We start from the raw sequence: 18,656 nt of genomic DNA, 5'->3' as shown, positions 1-18,656 counted from the left end.
GTGGGGACGGGACTTGGGGACCACGGCAGCCCCCCAGCCTGAATCACTCCCTCTGGCTCAGACCCTTGAGAACCTTTACCCTGGTCCCCGCCCATCTCCTATTTGTGTCTGTGTTTGCAGGTTCCCTCTCCCAGCCTGTAGTGACTCAGCCGCCCTCCCTCTCTGCATCTCCAGGAGCATCAGCCAGACTCACCTGCACTCTGAGCAGCGACATCAACGTTGGTGGTAAAAACATATACTGGTACCAGCAGAAGCCAGGGAGCCCTCCCCGGTATCTCCTGAGATTTAAATCAGACTCAGATAAATACCAGGGCTCCGGGGTCCCCAGCCGCTTCTCTGGATCCAAAGACACCTCGGCCAATGCAGGGCTTCTGCTCATCTCTGGGCTGCAGCCTGAGGACGAGGCTGACTATTACTGTGTGATCTGGCACAATAGTGCTTCTCACAATGACACACACAGATGGGGAAGTGGGACAAAAACTCAGCCTGCTCATAGCGCTGGACTATGAAACTTCCCCAATTTAAAATATTTAAATATACACTAATTGTACTTGGATGTAGCTTCTAGATTAAAATTTTTGCTTCCCATTTTCCAAATCAACATTTCTAAGGATCCCACAGATGGCGGGAGGGTACAACATCTTATGATAATACAAACTATATGCTTGGTGATCTGAGTTTGAAAAGCACAGCCTGTTGGCTTTTTTTTTTTTCTGTCTCTAAAAGGTACAACAACCTCCTCTGGTTTTATTGTTTGTTTGTTTGTTTGTTTGTTTGTTGTTCAGAGCTGAGGACCTGCAGGTGGACCGACCTCCACAGCACAGACTCTGCTCTCCCGGGGTCAGAGCAGAGGCCTTCCATCCCTCCCAGGGTCATGAGCTCAGGACAAGGAACCCTGTATCCCAGGGACGAGGCACTGAGACGTGAGATGCTGGGTGAAGTCACAGGCCCAGGAGGAATTGCAGGCACAGAGCTGACCTGGGACCCTCACTTGTAACTGAGCCTTCAGTTGTGAAGTCAGGAAAGGAGAGATTGTCACAGGGAAATTTTGAGGCATGAGGCCATGAAACCAATTTTGGGGACACAAGAGCGTGGGGGACGCTCTGCAGTTGCTGGGAAAATACTCAGCCCGCTCCAGGGAATGTGGGGGAAATGGGTTCAGGGATGAGACACTCTTACAGCTGACACCACTCAGTACCATGGGGACTCCTGAGTGGGTTTCCTGAGCCCACAGGCACTGACTGTGTCCCCCTCTCCTCTCAGACCCCAAAAGAGCTTTCCAACAATCCAGGGTAGGGGGTGGGCTGTATGAGGTCAAGAGCAGGAACTCCCCAGTATGTGCCTGTATCACATCCTCTGTTAAACTTTTCATGGACCCAGATCTGAGGTCACCTTCTCCTGTCAGGGAGCAACAGATGCATTGGGGGTTACCATGGTAATGGTCCTAATGGTTCACAGGCAAAGCATCTACATTTCTGAATTAGTGCAGCACTGATGGAGCTTCTAGGTTTCTGAGCCTGAATCTCTGGATCCAGGTTTATTACCAAAACTTTCTGAAATCTGTTGACACCAGGCTGAGACCAGGCTTATTACGCTTTTTATACACCTGAACACAGCCTCCGTATTACTAAATGTTTCTGTCCATGGGGAAATGTGGCAAAATCTGCCCTCACTCCCGTGTCTGACTGGTCACTCCAAGGTCCCTCCTTGTGACCAATGCCATCTCAGCCTTGACCTTTTATGTCACTTGTGCTGTTGAAGCTGGGCAGCCTCGTATTCTCACCTTGGACTGCATTTATCGGGTCAACAATGATGCTTCCTTTTCTTACTGATGTCCTACTGTAACAGAACCACCACACACCCAGTTTCAAACATCTCTCAGAGTTGCTGGGTGCAAGACAAGGAAAGCAGGATTCCAGCATCTGTGACCTGGGAGTCCCAGGTGGCCCGGAACAATCCTGCATGTCTCGGCTCCTGGCCCAGGCTTTGCTGCTCATTCCTGGAACCATGAAGTATTAAGAAAGGCAGATTCTCTCTTTCTGTGGAGATTGCCCTCTGAGGAGCTCCTGATTCCCGGGATTGGTTAAAGGAAGTAAATGGGACCCAGAATATCTTAACATACTTTCTAAAATGTCCAAGATCCAGTACAAAAGTAACACTTGTCATTTTAAAATAACAGGAAAATAAATACTTGAGTGAGAGAACACACTGGCACAGATGATTTAGGTGCTAAAATATGTGACAAACTTTTAAACCAGCAATTATAAAGTCCCTTTGACAAATAAGTATGGACACGGTTGATACAAATAGAAAAGTAGAAAAAACTCACAATATAAACACAAGTCATAAAAACACAACAAATGTAAATTAAAGAACTGAAAAATATAACAGATGAAATTAACAAATAAAACTTTTCTGGAAGAAATCAAGAACAGGTGACACTAAAATGAGATTCAGGGGCCGTCTAGGTATTCAAAGCAACTAAAGAAATATTACAATAAATATGCTGCAAATAAACAAAGACAATGTATAAGATTTCACTGTAGGAAACAGTGGAAAATGTAAAGAAAGATTAAACCAAATTTATTTATTTAACAAAAAAGGGCTACCCGTTTGCTCTGATTAATTCCTACCATGAACGTTTTTTGTAGATGTCACCAGGGGGCGCTGTGGATCTTCTCAGAGCTGCAGGGCATGAAACCAACTCAATGGTTCTAATTGAATGGTCCCTGTACCCAAGCTCATGGCCTGAGTTAGAGGTGACAGCAGGTGCTTCCTCTCAAGGGACAGACTCAGAGCTCACAACCACCATGGCCTCCTCCTGAGAGTGAAGCTACAAACTGGGCTGAGTACGCGGAATCAGATGGTGCTGTGGGCTCATATTTGCATAATGTCCCATAAACGCGCCCTTTACCCAGGGAGCTGAGGAGGAGATAAAGGGACACCCCAGAGACCAGCACCAGTGTGTGGCCAGGGGACATTGGACATTGGAAAGTCTTCACCATGACCTGGACTCCTCTCCTCCTGCTCCCCCTCCTCACTCACTGCCCAGGTTCAAGGACATTTCTGAGACCAGCCTTTGGAAGGATTCCTCTGCCTTGAGTCTTCATTCCTGACATGTGTCTGTTTTCATTTCAGGGTCCAGTTCTCAGGCTGCGGTGACTCAGGAGCCCTCACTGGCTGTGTCCCCAGGAGGGACAGTCATTCTCACCTGTGGCTCCAGCACGGGAACGGTCACCAGTGGTCACTATCCATACTGGTTCCAGCAGAAGTCTGGCCAAGCCCCCAGGACACTGATTTATAATACAAACAAACTCTCCTGGACCCCTGCCCGGTTCTCAGGCTCCATCATCGGGGGCAAAGCTGCCCTGACCCTCTCGGGGGCCCAGCCCGAGGATGAGGCCGAGTATTACTGTGCTCTGTGGTACAGCAACCATTTCCACAGTGACAGATGCAGGTGGGGAAGTGAGACAAAAACACTCAGGCTCAGTGCACCCTCGTCTCCTAATGTCTCTCTTCTTTGTTCACTAAGCTGAGACTAGGCTGTGTGGCTCAGGGGACTTGTTTTCCACAGCACCAGCGCATGTGGGCAAATCAATTGTTCTGTGCTATAAAATGTTGTATTTTTAACACATGATTTATGAAAACAAAAAGCATAAAAAAAATAAAATGGGAAAAATATCCAAAAAGAACAGGGTTAATTTATAAATTATAAGAATTAATGTAATACTTTATGTCAATTATTTGTACCCTGGGGAATGAGGCATCTTCCCCCATCTTAATGAGTTTAATGGATAGTGACCCTCCATGTGTGAGGGAAATATCGGAGTCACAAAAGCAGGATAGTTCTGACCCCTCGGCCCTCCTGCATGTTCCCTACACAGACTCTGACGACTGCGCCATGTTTCCTGCAGGAGTAACACGTGATGACAGAGAGGGAGACTGAAGCACAAGCCAAGGAATGCCAAGGATTGCCAGGAGCCACCAGAAGATGGGAGACAGAAGGGAAGAACTTCCCTAGAGCCTTCATGGGAGGACGGTCCTGCCGGGATCTTGTTCTCAGGCGTCTAACTCCACAACCGACAGAGAATAGCTTCCTCATTTTAAGCCCCTTGGTCTGTGGTGCTTTGTTACAGCAGCCTTAGGAAGTAGTACATCGGGGCAGTGCACACCCCATGACAGACTGAGGGTATAAAGGCCAGGACACTTGAAACTGCAGCAGAAGTAGCAACCCCACATGACAACCTGCAAGGCTGGAGGCCATATCTGTGGAGCATAAACACCTAACTCATGATTATAGTGTGGTTCTCTGTCCTGAAGTGAAACATGGTCTGGATCCCAGGACTATGAGGTACGAATGGCCACTCTTTCCCTCACTGTGGGGGATCCACTTGGGGGATTTTTGTCTCTATTCCCTATAGTGCTAGTGTCTGTGGGTTTACAGGCTGTGGCCCTGGATGGGGGACACTTATACCAGAGGACACAGCAAGAGTCCAAATAAATTCCAACCTCAGCTCCACTGTGTAATGAGACACCCATTGGTAGGTCTCCTCTGCTCAGCTTGAAAGTAAGTGTCATCTATAGCAACACAGCCCACACCCTGAGAAGGAAATGGGGTTGAGCTTACACACATCAGACGGAGGTTCTGAAGCACCCCAACAGGTAGAAACTGGACCAGCTGCTTCCCAAAGGGGAGGGGCATCCAGTGTGGGAGGTGGAAGACCAGGACCATCTTCATGCTTTTAAGCTGAGACCAGCGCCAGCAGCAGGGCCTGTGGTTCATCCCATGATTTTCCTTGGAAATCCCCACCAGTACGCGGGAAAGCAGGCCCAACAGATTCCTGCAGGATCTGCTCCTGGGACTTAGGCCAGAAGCTTGTGGCTCTAAACACAGCAAGAGGTGGACTATGGTGGATGTAGTGGCGCCTGCCATGGATTCCTCTTCCAGGACTAACATCCCTGGCCCAATGGCTGAGTGTTGTCCTCCAACAGGTCTAAGCTGAGACTTTGTGTGGGTCTTGCAATTGGATAAGGGATTGCTCATGGTCAACTGTAAAAAGGGTGCTAGGGATTTGGGCTGGGAGAATGAGAAGGGTTTAATGAGGAAGGAACAATGCGGTCCAGTGTTAAATATCATTTCTGCTACCAGGATCCATTTGTGATTTTTTACAGGTTACAGGTGGGAGAGGTGAACAGGAGACAGAGGACCAAATGATGACCTTGAATGACATACTGAAAATTTTCCAGTAATAAAAATGGGTAAAGAAATTATGGACAATTTCTAATCAGAGAAGTGCTTCATCAGATGAATATATTTTAAATATCACTCTGACAATGACGCAAAGAATGAAATAAATGAGGACAAATGATAGACAAGACCAGCCTGGGTGACTCTGCAGGGCCTGGTGAGTATAGAGGAGAACCTACAATTAGTCACCTGGGGAGGTACAGGGAGCGGTGGAGCATGAGGAGATATTGAAAACATCAGTGCGCATCCTCTGAGGGGCATGTGTCTTTCCATAGTCAGGAACAGGCTCCAGATTTTGAGGGTGAATAACTAGCCGGGCTGTGGTGCCAGACATTTCATTATGGTTTGTGACTGTTCACTTTGTGTTTCCCTATCAGAACAGGAATATTTATATATTCATGTCATGTTACCAATGTATCTATAAAGTCTAGAAGACAGGCTGGCACTAACGGGAAACTCAACACACATTTGCTGAATAAAAATGTGTGATCACCTAAGTGTGTAATCCAGGAAAAGAGCGGATCTGCGATGAACATAAAGATGTCTGGACATTTTGAGATTGATGTTCTGAGTTTGTTCTAGAGGAAAAGTTAAGAAATTTGACGTCACTGTCTGAAAAGCAGGAGAATGCCATAAACTTGAATTCTTTTTGTCTTTTTTTAGTTAAAGTTTATTGGGTGCCAATTGTTAGTAAAGTACATAAATTTCAGGTATACATTTGTATATTACATCCTCTATAAATCCCATTGTGTGTTCACCACCCAGAGTCAGTTCTCCTTCCATCACCATATATTTGATCCCCTTACCCTCATCTCCCACCCCCCACCCCCCTTCCCCTCTGGTAACCACTAAACTATTGTCTGTGTCCATGAGTTTCTGTTTCTCATTTGTTTGTCTTGTTCTTTTGTTGGTTTTAGTTTATACACCACATATCAGTGAAATCATACAGTTCTCTATGATTTCTGTCTGACTTATTTCACTCAGCGTTATACTCTCAAGAATCCTTGGTGTCTTAATCAGCCATATATGTAAGGTGCTGGTCACAAGCTGGGGGAGGTGAGCAGCTTGCTGAACTCGGATTCCATGAGGTCATTAGACAGAGTGGAAAAGTTTGTGACGAGTCGTCAGGAACTGAGTGAAGAACAACAGGACAGGTAGATGGCAGAGGACACTGTGAAGTCAGAAGATAACTTCCGTGAGCTAATAAACTGCCTAGTGTGGGTTAGTTGAATGCATGTCTACTAGTATCTCATGTAACTAAGGGCCTGTAATATAATCATTTGTCAACCAATGTTAAATACAGAATATCACAGGCTCCATGAAATTCTAATATCCACCTCCTCATCCCAAAATCCCATAAAAGGCCTTGATGAGAAATTTCTTGAAAGAAAAAACGATGGGTCAGTGAGTTCTGTGTCTACAAAAGAGAAGCATCTGCAAGGGGAGAAGTGGATGTAAGAGGCCATAGATGATTGAGAATGTCTGTAATGATATGGGCTTAATTCCTATCAAATCTGCATGGCATGGACCTCACAGCTACAAAACAGGATGTGTTGCACTTTCTTTACTTTTTCAATCAACACAACCATTAAATTGGGGATATTTAAAGTCTATTGGAGATAATTAAAATACAAATCAGTTGATACGACAGTAGTTGGAATCCACTGCTTTAAGGCACCAAGTTTTGTAACATTAAAATGTGTGTAAATGATAAAGAGCATCCCGATGGGGTGACACGATGTTTGGGTTTGTTTTAGTATCACTCAGGAAGGAAGAGGTGTTCCCTATAAAGGGGAGTGAGAGATTAAACAAGGCAGATCATACTGATGAGGGTCGAAATTGGACAAAGTGCGCAAAGAGTCCATTGGCCTACTCTCTAAATTTTTTTAACTTCAAAAAATTGACAACAACAAATGTGAAATAAAATTTCCATCCCTATCTGTGATGATGTGTCTCTGTCCTGCTTAAACAGATGGTTGAAGCTGACAAAATGTTCTTTCCACCAGTATCTCGAACTAAAGCCCATCTCTTGCCAAGAGACGAAGGAGGAACTAGTGTGAGGCCAAGGAAGGGACAGGGCTCAGCGTTTCAAATCAGAGGCAGGAGTCTCTGCAGTATTTTTAACTAGGGCATGAGCTGCCTGATCTAAATCAGAAAGATCCCTCTGAATTCTTTGATGAGACAGGGCCTGAGGGAAGCACGTGTTCCTGGTCATAGGCTATTTATTTCAAGGTTCTGTGTGTCTAGACATTGAGGGACCATTTGTATAATTAAAACAATCGTTGATGTGGGTACAGTGAGGAAAGGATGATTTCATCATTCCCCTTCCCAGGCATCTGAAAAACAAAGAAACACTGAAATGTCACACTTAACTTCATTCTAAAATGAAACAGTGAGTTGAAAATACAGAAGGGAAATTCTGTTTATAAAACAAACAAATTGTAAGGCCACCAGAACAAATCTGACAATAAATACGTAACACAAATATGCAGAAAACAAGCCAAAAAATAGGAAGCTACAGCTCATTTCAAAAAATAGGTGTTACAATTTCTAATCCCTTCACCTTCCCCCACATTCCCCTTCCCCTCCCATCTAGGAACCCTCAGTTTTTCCTCTATAGCTCTGAAGCTGTTTTTGATTAGTTTGGTTATTTATTCTATTCTTTAGATTCCACATATAAGTTTGATAATATGGTGTTTGTCTTTCTCTGTCTGACTTATTTCACTTAGGATAATGTTCTCTAGGTCCATCCGTATCGTTGCAAATGGTAAGATTTCATTCGTTTTTATGGCCGACTAATACTCCATTGTATAAATGTACCACAGTTTCTTAATCCAGTTTTCTACCGATGAGCATTTCGGTTGCTTCCATGTCTTGGCTATTATTGTGAACAGCACTGAAATAAACATACAGGTGCATATACTTCCATGGGGACACAAAAAATGGTTTGGGGAATGTAATCATTGATGTTGTAAAGATTTTGTAGGTTATCTGATGGATACTTGTCCCATTAGAGAGACCACTTCATGGATGGTGTAGATGCCTGACCATTGCAGTGAACACCTGAGACTCAAGCTGAATAATAATGAATGTCAACTGTAATTTAATATGTATATAGTCACAGGATGTGGAGTACAGTATAGGGAATAGAGTCGGTAGAATTGTAACAGCTATATATGATGCAAAGGGTGTAGTAGATTGGGGGAGGGGGGTTATCACTTTGTGAGGGGTGTAAATGTCACCTGAAATTAATAAAAAAGAAATAAGTGTTACAATATTCCAGAGTAAATGTTAAGTTGTTAGCTATTAGCATTTCATATTTCACAACATATCTGGTCCCCCACATAATGATAAAAGCATTGCATAGTGTTTTTAATGTTTCCTCAAATGCTGCCATGTTTCCCCCAAAATAAGACCTAGCTGGACTATCAACTCTAAAGCATCTTTTGGAGCAAAAATTAATATAAACCTGGTATTACATTATATTATATTATATTATATTATATTATATTATATTATATTATATTATATGACCTGGTCATATTAATTTTTGCTCCAAAAGACACATTAGAGCTGATTGTCCAGCTAGGTCTTATTTTTGCGGAAACATGGTAACTTTTGTACATGACCTTAAGCTCATTTTCTGGAAATTTCCTTTCTATACCATTTCCTTGAAGATCCCCTGTGCACCCACAAATGAGCTGAATTTTACCTCTCTTGTGAGAAGTTTGACATGAAGCTCCCTGTACATTTAATTTACACAATAAATTATCTGGTAGTGAAAATAAATTAATTTGGGATTTACATACATTTTTTTTTCCGGTAATACTTTTTTTTATTTTTTAAAGATTTCTATTAAAATATAACTAACATACAAGATCATATTAGTTCCAAGTGTACTAATTCAGTATCAAACATTTTTTAAAAAAGATCTTACAATATGCAGCAGAGCAATGCAGAATCAGATATATCTCTTTCTTTGTACACTTACTGTTAAGAAAATAAAAGGAATTTAAAGCATTTGCAAATTTCATTCAGCTTCATTTAATTTATGATTTACATACATTTTTGCACTTCCCAGTGGTGGAGATCTACCTAGGAGCGAGAGACAGTACAGTAATCATGAACAGTGTATCAGAATCACAGTATCTTGGAAGCAGACCATAGGTGTGCGAATAGAGACAGTGACCTGGTGAGCCAAGTAACCCAGCTGGGCTCTCAGCGCTTTGGGCCACAGAGAGGTGTGTGCCCTGTGACCAGCAGGGGGCAATGTGGGACAGTCCTGTGGTCTCTACACAGCTGATCAGTGAGATTCATTCACTCAGTGGAGCCTAGGCCGGTGGTGCCGGGCTGGGCCCTCAGCTCCCTGAGGGGGACTCAGCAGCTGTGCCCTCTCAGGCCTGGCAGAGTCCACTGAGCAGGGACCTTTGTGTGGTCTCAGCAGGTGCCTCCTCCCAGGGCTTTCACGGGGGTGAAGCCAACCTCCATCCTCCACAGTCTGGGGTGTGAGCTGAGCTGCAGCACCAGGGCTCAGGGAGGGGCTGGGCAGTCAGTGGATGGACACACATTTGCATGGACAGCCCCTCCTCTGGCAGAGGGTGGAGAAGAAAAGGAGGCCTGGGGCGGCCCAGCCCCACTGTGGGCTCAGGGCTGTGTGCACCATGGCCTGGACTCCTGTCCTCCTCGTGCTCCTCTCTCACTGCGCAGGTGGGGACAGGCCTCGGGGACCAGGGCAGCCCTCTGGCCTGTGCCTGTTTTCTGTCTCAGCACCTGAGAACCTTTACGCTGGTCCCTGCCCATCACCCATTTGTGTCTGTGTTTGCAGGTTCCCTCTCCCAGCCTGTGCTGACTCAGCCGCCCTCCCTCTCTTCATCTCCGGGAGCATCAGCCAGACTCACCTGCACCCTGAGCAGTGGCTTCAATGTTGGGGGCTATGGCATACTCTGGTTCCAGCAGAAGCCAGGGAGCCCTCCCCGGTATCTCCTGGCCTTTAAATCAGACTCAGAGAAACACCAGGGCTCTGGGGTCCCCAGCCGCTTCTCTGGCTCCAAAGACGCCTCGGCCAATGCAGGGCTTCTGCTCATCGCTGGGCTGCAGCTTGAGGACGAGGCTGACTATTACTGTGCTATAGCTCATGGCAGTGAGAGCAGCTACACTTACTCACAGTGACTCAGATGAGGAGGAAGTGAGACAAAAACCCCAGGGCCCAAGACCTGGCCTCTGAACCTCTTTTTAATGAGAAGCTTCCATGGAGATACTGTAGGTGAGACTCTTCTGCAGAAAGTTCTTTCCTTCAACAGGGTAAACGAAACACACAGGATATGCCTGTGACATGGGTCAGCACAGGACACTCAAGATGACACAAAACGATGAGGACAGAGGCCAAGTGCAGATTCCACAGGGTCTTGGGGAGATTAACAGGAGTAAATACTGTTTCCTACAACTGAAAATACTGCCCCGTACAACCATGTTCCTCCACAATGAGTTTCATGGTCGTATTTCATAAACTAAACCCTGTATGATTAGTGATCTACCCACAGCTAAAATATTGACACAAACCCTGGTCATAGACGCACTTCCTCTGGACCCGCCTACACATCTGACAGAATCCAGGCCCTGCAGACTCTCACTGACAGCCCCTCACACCGTCCCTCTTCTCTCCTCTGCGGCGGCGTCCCTCACTTTCCTGATCTCTCTCTGGCTCCTCAGGTCTTCACTCCATCTCCACGTTAGGTTTTCAGAGAAAATGACAAGGTTTTGCTGTAGATTCCATTCCCAGGATTCCATCTCTAAGGAGGAGGATGACCAGACGTTAGACCAGCATGAAACCCCTTTATAATCTCATCCCCATCCGTGGTGTGTTCTGCTCCCCACCACACTCAGTATCTATTGTAACGTGACAATGAAGTTCTTGCTTATTCCTAAACATGATTTTTTTTTTCTGCTTTTTGGATCTTTGAGTACAGAAGCTATTGATTTTTACTCTTTCTCTCACATATGTATTCATTCATTTATTCATTCATTCATGTGCCTCCCACAGGAATAACTGAGGCCCTATACACGGTGAGTCCCACAAGGTGAGTCCCACAAGGTAACAAGGATCAGTTCCACCTCGCAGAACAGTCCTTCATTTTCCTTCTGTCCCAGAATCATGTTTCCTATGAATCTTAAGGATAATAACTCAGTCACAGAAACATTTTGCTCAGGTCCCTGAAGGTCCATGTCTCATCCTTTCTCCAAAATAAAGGAAACAAATCTCTGCTGGACACCGGCTGTGACATCTGGGGATGGCAGAGACATCTGGATATGGCTGTGGTCAGGAGCAGAAAGCAGGGGCTGTCTTCTCTCGCCTGCCCTGTGCCTCCTCAGACTTGCAGACCCCACAGCTGAGGGTCATGTGCCTGCAGGATGCAAATGGACAGATTGCTCTCACTCCCCAGGACCTAGATTTCTGACTAAATGTAATTGTTATCAGAGTTAATCTGCACCAAATTCCCCCTTCCTGCCTAAATTTCATCCTGGTCCAAGGGAAGTGGCCTTCCAGACATGGACCTTCTTTAGCTCCAGGCTCCAGGGCTCCGGAGAGTCTTACAGAGAACCAGCCCCAGGGATGAGTTTGCATGGAAAACCACCCTCAGGGGACAGAGAGGATATAAGAGTGACATGGGGCATTTGTCCTCATGCTTGGTCTCTGAGGAAGACTTCCTGGGGGTCCATGGGGAATAGTGGAATAGTTACCTCTCTCTCTCTCTCTCTCTCCATCTCTCTGTCACACACACACACACACACACACACACACACACACACACACACACCTCCTCTCTGTATGTATATTGTTTTTGAATCTGCAGGTTGCAGCCTTCTCTGTCCCTCCAAAAGTCAGGGATTAACCTCTGCTGACCCTGCCATCCTCAGGTTCAAAGTCTCCCTCAGCAGAAAGCACCAGTGACATGAGTGTAACTTGGGGTCCCATTATCAGGGCCACCAGGAAATTCCCTGAACACCTGCTGTGCTGGGATGAGTCAATGCTCAGGATCCCAGGACGAGTCTCTACTCCATCAGCAGCTCAGCTCCCTGACCACGTCTGGCTCCTGGCAGCACATGGGGCTGATTGTTGCATTTATTCTGGGACAACAGCCTTAGTGCTGCTCACATGGTGCTCACAGTCAATGGGGACACAAGACACAACCTCCTCTGTACTTTCTGTCACCACCTGTGACATCTCATGGGTGGACACACCACATGGCATTGAGTTGCAGATGCTGCCAAATGAGAATGATCGCTCCCAAATGTGGGTTTGTGGGATCTTGGACCAGCTGAGCCTTTGCATAGAGAGGAGACGCATCTCTTGTTGTTGGGGACAGTGTGTGTGGTTGCAATCATCACTAGACCTTGTGATGATATTAGGTTGACTATCACAGGATTTTGCTCACTTAGACATGCTGGGGGACATTGGTTAAACAGCAGCTGTGATCTCTCGGACGTTCCTAATAATTGTGAATATCTTTGGGGATCTACGAAGGAAGTGACAATTTGCCCTCTGTTGGCCACGCTCCTCATGGCTGGAGGCGCCTGTCATCATGCAGTACACTGCCCAGGGGACCACTGGGAAGTGGGGCTCATTTACCATCACAGAAGGGTTTATGCATTTGGTACAAAGACCCCCAATGGGACTGTCACCATGGTGAAACACTATCCTGTGTAGCCTGCGGTGTTAGTCTCCCCATCAGGAAGGGAACTCCCCCCCACCACACTCATTTGTCCTGGACTGAGGGACACAGGCGAAGTGAACACCTGGGTGACTTCTAATGGAAGATGGCTCTGACCTTGTTTCTCAGCCAAAGACATCGGTAGGAATGGAATGGAACTTTGGGGTCTCTATGTCCCTGGCTCCGAAGACAAGAGAACAGCAAAGGGGCCCAGTATGCACCCAGGGCTGTGATAAGTCTTCAAAATGATTCCCAGGTATTTAATTCTCGATGGTAAGATGATTTCTCTGCTGAGAATTATAACAGGTGAAATATTACAAATTACAATGAATAAAGTATAATTACAAATTACATGATCACCTTTTATTAAGCTCAGAAAGTCATTAATAAAACAAGGACTGGATTGGTCTAGAAGTCAGGAGGGGGAGAGATTTAGGTGATTGTGCTATTCTCTGCAGGTACTTACGGCCTGTGGGAATTCCCTGAATAAAAGTTTGCAGTATCACAAAGCCACCGTCCACCCTGAGAAAACAAAGAGGTGTGTGGATTAGATTGATTAAGAACTGCAAGTAAGAACCTAAATTTGACCTTAAGAATTTTATGACAGATTTATAGGATGTTTGAGTTATAACCTGCCTCAGAGAAGCGACCCTGTTAAACACACAAACTAAACTAGTAATAGAGCTAAACTATCCACTGAGTGACTATCATTCATTGCTAGTGGAGATACAAAATGGTGTCAGCTGTAGACGGCCTGGCATATTTTGACAAACACTCTTGCCATACGATGCAGCAATCACATTACGTGTCCCTCCAAATGAGTTGAAACGATGTGTTCACCCAAGAACCTGCACATAAATGTCTGTAGCAGCTTTATTTATAACAGGTAAAATGGACAGACAGAAAGAAAATAGCTTTGAATAACTGAATGGATAAAAAATTACGGTAAATCCTCCAATGGCATATGATTCAGTGACTAAAATGTAATGAGCTATCAGGTTGCAAAGAGATGTGGAGTGACCTGAAATGCATGTCGCTAAGTGAAAGAAGCCAATCTTTAAGAAGTAAGTCAAAGTTACTGTGTAACTCAAAACAACAACCTGGCATTCTGGAAAAGGCTAAACTTTAGATGCAGTTAAAAAAAAAAATCAGTAGTTGCCCGGAGTTCCTAAGTAGGAATACAGGTATGAATAGGTAGAAAAGTCAGATTTCTGGGTAGTGAAACCATTCTGTATGTTACTGGGCTGGTGGACACATGACATATGCATTTGACAAACCCTAGAATTGTGCAATACAAGGAGCAAGCTCTAATATCAACTATGAACTATAGTTAATAATAATGTATCCATATTGGTTTACACAATTTGTCAAATGGACAACACCAACGCAAGATGTTAACATAAGGGAACTCTAGGCAGAATGGGGACACATATGGGAACCTTGTGAAATTTACAAAAAAATTTACTTTACAAAAACCAAAGAGAACTCTAAAAATAAAGTGTATTGATTAAACAAAGTAACTAATGAGAAAATTCATTAGTAGGTCCTAACACAAGATGAAGACATTTTCATTACCTATGGTACCAGTTGTGTCTTAAACGAACTGTGAAATGCATACACACAGAAAATGTTAGATTAATAACCATTCAAGGAGGAACAGAGGGGAACATTGATAAGTTGGGTAGCAGATGAGAAAACGATAATTTTCATGAAAAAGTTAAATACATCTAAAGTTCATAAGTACTATTTACAAATTGGTAACAACAAGAAAACAAACCAAATAAAATAAATACTTATACACCATGGAATATAAAAATATTAAATTATATTAATCCTTATTTATTTCCACTGGAAATCAAATAAATGAAAATGGAACCTATAATGAGAAGTTTGGACTGAGCCAAGCTGGGGTGGATGGGAAGAGTGGGCAGAGAGAACAGCAGAAGCAAAGTCCCTGAGGATGGAGCAGAGTGGGGTGGGTGAGGCAGCGAGTAGATGCATCTTGACCAAAACTCCCAGGTCCACCCTCACAGTGACTTCCAATCGGCCACCACGCTGAACTTGGCATGTGAAACCTGGAAGAGTAGGCAGCTCGTAGAAAAAGTAGTCCCATTACAGGCACCAAATAGGGAAGTTCAGAATTGAAAGAGTCTTGGTAGAAGGACGGGAGTGGTCTTCAGAAAGGAGCATCTTGTCCTAAGGATACATAGTCCATCATCTGGGCCACTATGGGCAGTTATGGGCCAGTGTTTTGAGTGCACATTTAAGATCAACCTGCTCTTGATTCAAGCTTTGACCCTCTTCCCCAAGAGTCAACAGAGATGTTCTGTTTAAATAACTCCTCTGTTATGTAATCTTTCCCACCACTTCAAGATTCCTTAAAGTCAAGTTCTTGCAAAGCTCCCATGAGATGTCTTCTAGAGAAGGCAGAACAGTCTCTTCTGTTTTCTGTGTGAACCAATATTGCAGGACCCAAACCAGTGAGACCCAAAGTAAGCAGCAAAATGATCCAAAGTAATGGACCGTGTGCATCCATTCCTCAGGTGGGTCATAGACAGAGTGAGTGTGACTGTGGATCCAGCAGGGGGCGCTGTGGGCTGCCCTGAAAAAGAGCAGGTTCTGGGTTCCTCATGTGGGAGTACACTTGGAGGCTCCAGGGGTGCAGTCAGTATCAGTGCATTTTTAACTGAAGGACTCATAAACTTCTTCTAAATTACAACCCAAAACAACTATGTCAACTATGTATTTATAGCTCTATATCGGCTTGTTATCGGCCAGTGCTATGGAGGAGGTGCTATGAGAGTCAAACAAGACTTCAACAGGGACACCCATGGGGGAAGGCACCTGTGATGGTGGGTGGGGAGCTGGACCAGAGAATTCTTGTCAGTGAGAATGGTGTCTAATTTGACACTTTCAGAATAAGTAGGAGTGAGGTCGATGTCTGGGTAAGGGTCAGAATGTTCTAAAGAAGTAAGAATGCAAAGAAGGAGATATAGGTCATTCAAACAAACGGGACACGTTGCTTTTAGCCTGTGCATTGCACAATTGGAGCAGGGAAAGGTGAGGGAATGCGCTGTTTGGAAGGTGGCAGCTGAACTAGATAGACAGGTAGAGGCCATCATTGTGATGACCGACCCTAAGGACATGCAGAGTCACTGAAGGACTCAAGGTCTGAGTGACATGCTCACATTGGCATCTGTCCACTAACTCTCCAGGGAGTAAAATGAGCAGGAATGGAGACAGGTTAGAGGGATATTGGCTCCATCGTGAGTGAGAAAATGGTGACTAGATGTAGGTGAGTAACATGGAGATGGAGAGACGAGAGAAGAGTCAAGGTCTTCTTATGTTGTGGAATACACCGGTTAGGCATCGCTTGAATGTCCTGTGTGAGGTAAGTGGACGTTTCTAGGATGACTCTCATGTTTCGGCCTGGGAATTTGCATATATGATTGTCGTTCAAATGGGAAAAAAAGGGAATACATGGTTTGGCCATGGGTTACGAAAACAAATCTTTGTGGCTTTTTTCTTTTTAAATTAACTGCTTTATTCATTTATTTTTAATTCAAAATATTTACTGAGCAGCTGGTATATATCAGTATGTTCCACATAGTTAGTACTACAATAACCCTCCGACATTATCAAGGTCATGTCATCCCATGGATTGTCATCTGACTCCCATGAAATATAATGAACGGATGTTTCCTCTGAATTTTTTAGAGGGAAGCATTGAGAATTTCTAGGAATACAATGTATAGTCCTGATGTTAAGGGGTTAGAGGTATGGAGAGAGAAAGAGAGTTATATATATGGAGAGAGAGTTATATATATGGAGAGAGAAAAACAGAGAGGGAGACAGAGAGTATATAATATATGTGTAGTATATTATGCTTATATGACATATTCTGCTGTTTATTAATTACATGTTTCTAATATATACATATCCATATAATGCCAGTGTCACTAGAAAATTTGACAAGAGTCACAGTATTAAAATCATTGTGTTTCTATTGATAACATGAATAGAACAATGTGTGACACACACTAAGTACGAGACTTAAGTCTCACGAAAAATTAAAAATTTGTTATGTACAGTGAAAGGGACCCTTGGACAGGGTTCCAAGAACTTATATGTCACGATACTGAACACTTTGTTGGCAATATCAACCCTTCTGCACATCATCACGGGTCCAATCCCATTGTGACATGCACCCCATGTGGTGTGGGGCGCCATTCACACTGCTGTCACCTGTGATTGCTGTGGGCCCATGGCTGCATCCTGAGAGGGTTGGTGCTGCTGACCATCTCATGTGGGTGGTCTCAGGATGAACACAACAAGAGAAGCAGCTCTCACTTCTTAGTAATTCTAATCTCCTCCTAGAGAATCCCTCTGTGCATTGTTTTAATTAACACTGGTCCCATCAGTAGTGAAAAGGGGGACAATTTAACAGGGTGTGGAGAGTGGTCTGCCATGTTGGGAAGTGAAGTGTAATGAGAGAGGAGCTGGTCACCTCAGGACCCCAATTAGAGGGTATGGAGGTGTGTAAATGCCCTCTGCCCTTCTGCTCACTGGGAACAGGACGTTCTCTCTGAGGGTCAGTCACTTATGGCCCCAAGAACATAATTATCTGAATGGTGAGAGGAGCAGGGGTGACTTCATGATGAGGAGTCCACATCTTTGAAGTAAAAACTGAGGTGTGTGGATGCCTGAAGCATAATAAGGAGCCCCCGGGGGACGAGATGCCCTGTGTGGGGTGGGGGGTGTGCCAGGCAGGGCTGCTGTCCAGAGTGTCACATTCTGCTCAGCCCAGGATACACATGTCAGTCATAAGTGAATCTAGACTCTGAGACTAAAGGGGTGCTCTGGGCCTGTCCCTGAGGAGCTGTTGGGGGGATCTCAGCTGGGAAACCAGGCCTGGAACACTGTCTTGTGTCCTCTGTCTGTGCTCCCTGGGGACCAGCAGCCGTGACTTCTAGGGCCCTAGGGGAGGCACCCCCAGCCCCACCCCCACTGGGCTTTCACTAAATGTAGGCCCATGGACACCAAGGGGAGGGAACAATTTGCATAAAGAGTTCCTCTCAGTCCTTTCAAGACGGAACAACATAAGAGTGACTCTGTGCAGTTCTCACACTTGTGGGGCTCAGAAGCAGAGCCTGCGGAGTCTCCACCATGGCCTGGACCCCTCTCCTCCTTGCCCTCCTCGCTCACTGCTCAGGTGACTGGCTGTGAAAGCAGGAGAAGTGAATATGGGGGCCTCCTGGGTCGCTTTTTTCACATTGATTTTGAGAACATGCTGTGAGAAACAATCCCAAACTCACCTCTCTGTGCCTTCATTTCTCCTTTCCAGGGTCCTTGGTGCAGGCTGGGCTGACGCAGGAAGCCTCAGCATCAGGCTCTGTGGGACAGACGGTCACCCTCTCCTGCACCGGAAACAGCAACAATGTTGGAAAGTATGCTACGGGCTGGTACCAAGTGATTCCTGGTGCTGCCCCCAAAACTGTGATGCTCGGCACTTCTCGGCCCTCAGGGATCCCAGGTCGGTTCTCTGGCTCCTTGTCTGGCAACACAGCCTCCCTGACCATCACGGGCCTCCAGCCTGAGGACGAGGCTGATTATTACTGCTCAGCATGGGATGGCAGCCTCAGTACTCACACAGTGCTACAGGCCTGTGAAGAAGTGAAACAATAACCCACATTCTAATC

At 45.1% G+C, this 18,656-nt stretch overlaps 1 protein-coding gene and 2 long non-coding RNA genes across 3 annotated transcripts in view; 2 read left to right on the top strand and 1 right to left on the bottom strand.

The window, feature by feature from the left end:
* Positions 1-18,656, top strand: part of LOC109439166 (immunoglobulin lambda-1 light chain-like) — a 556,184-nt gene that overhangs the window by 102,572 nt on the left and 434,956 nt on the right. The window lies entirely within an intron of this gene.
* LOC141569208 (uncharacterized) lies at positions 2,916-8,681 on the top strand. Its single transcript, XR_016022368.1, has 3 exons — positions 2,916-3,052; positions 3,139-4,351; positions 5,173-8,681. It is a non-coding gene; the product is annotated as an uncharacterized LOC141569208 (long non-coding RNA).
* On the bottom strand, positions 8,792-18,410 carry LOC141569200 (uncharacterized). The gene is made up of 3 exons (XR_016022367.1): positions 18,273-18,410; positions 13,424-13,479; positions 8,792-11,037 (listed from the first exon to the last, which is right to left on the bottom strand). It is a non-coding gene; the product is annotated as an uncharacterized LOC141569200 (long non-coding RNA).

Source organism: Rhinolophus sinicus, chromosome 9, assembly GCF_057876585.1.
Source record: "Rhinolophus sinicus isolate RSI-liver-muscle chromosome 9, RSI-T2T, whole genome shotgun sequence".
In the NCBI taxonomy this organism is placed as follows: Eukaryota; Metazoa; Chordata; class Mammalia; order Chiroptera; family Rhinolophidae; genus Rhinolophus; species Rhinolophus sinicus.
The sequence above is the reverse complement of the archived record's forward strand: the minus strand, read 5'-3'. Positions and strand labels throughout refer to the sequence as shown.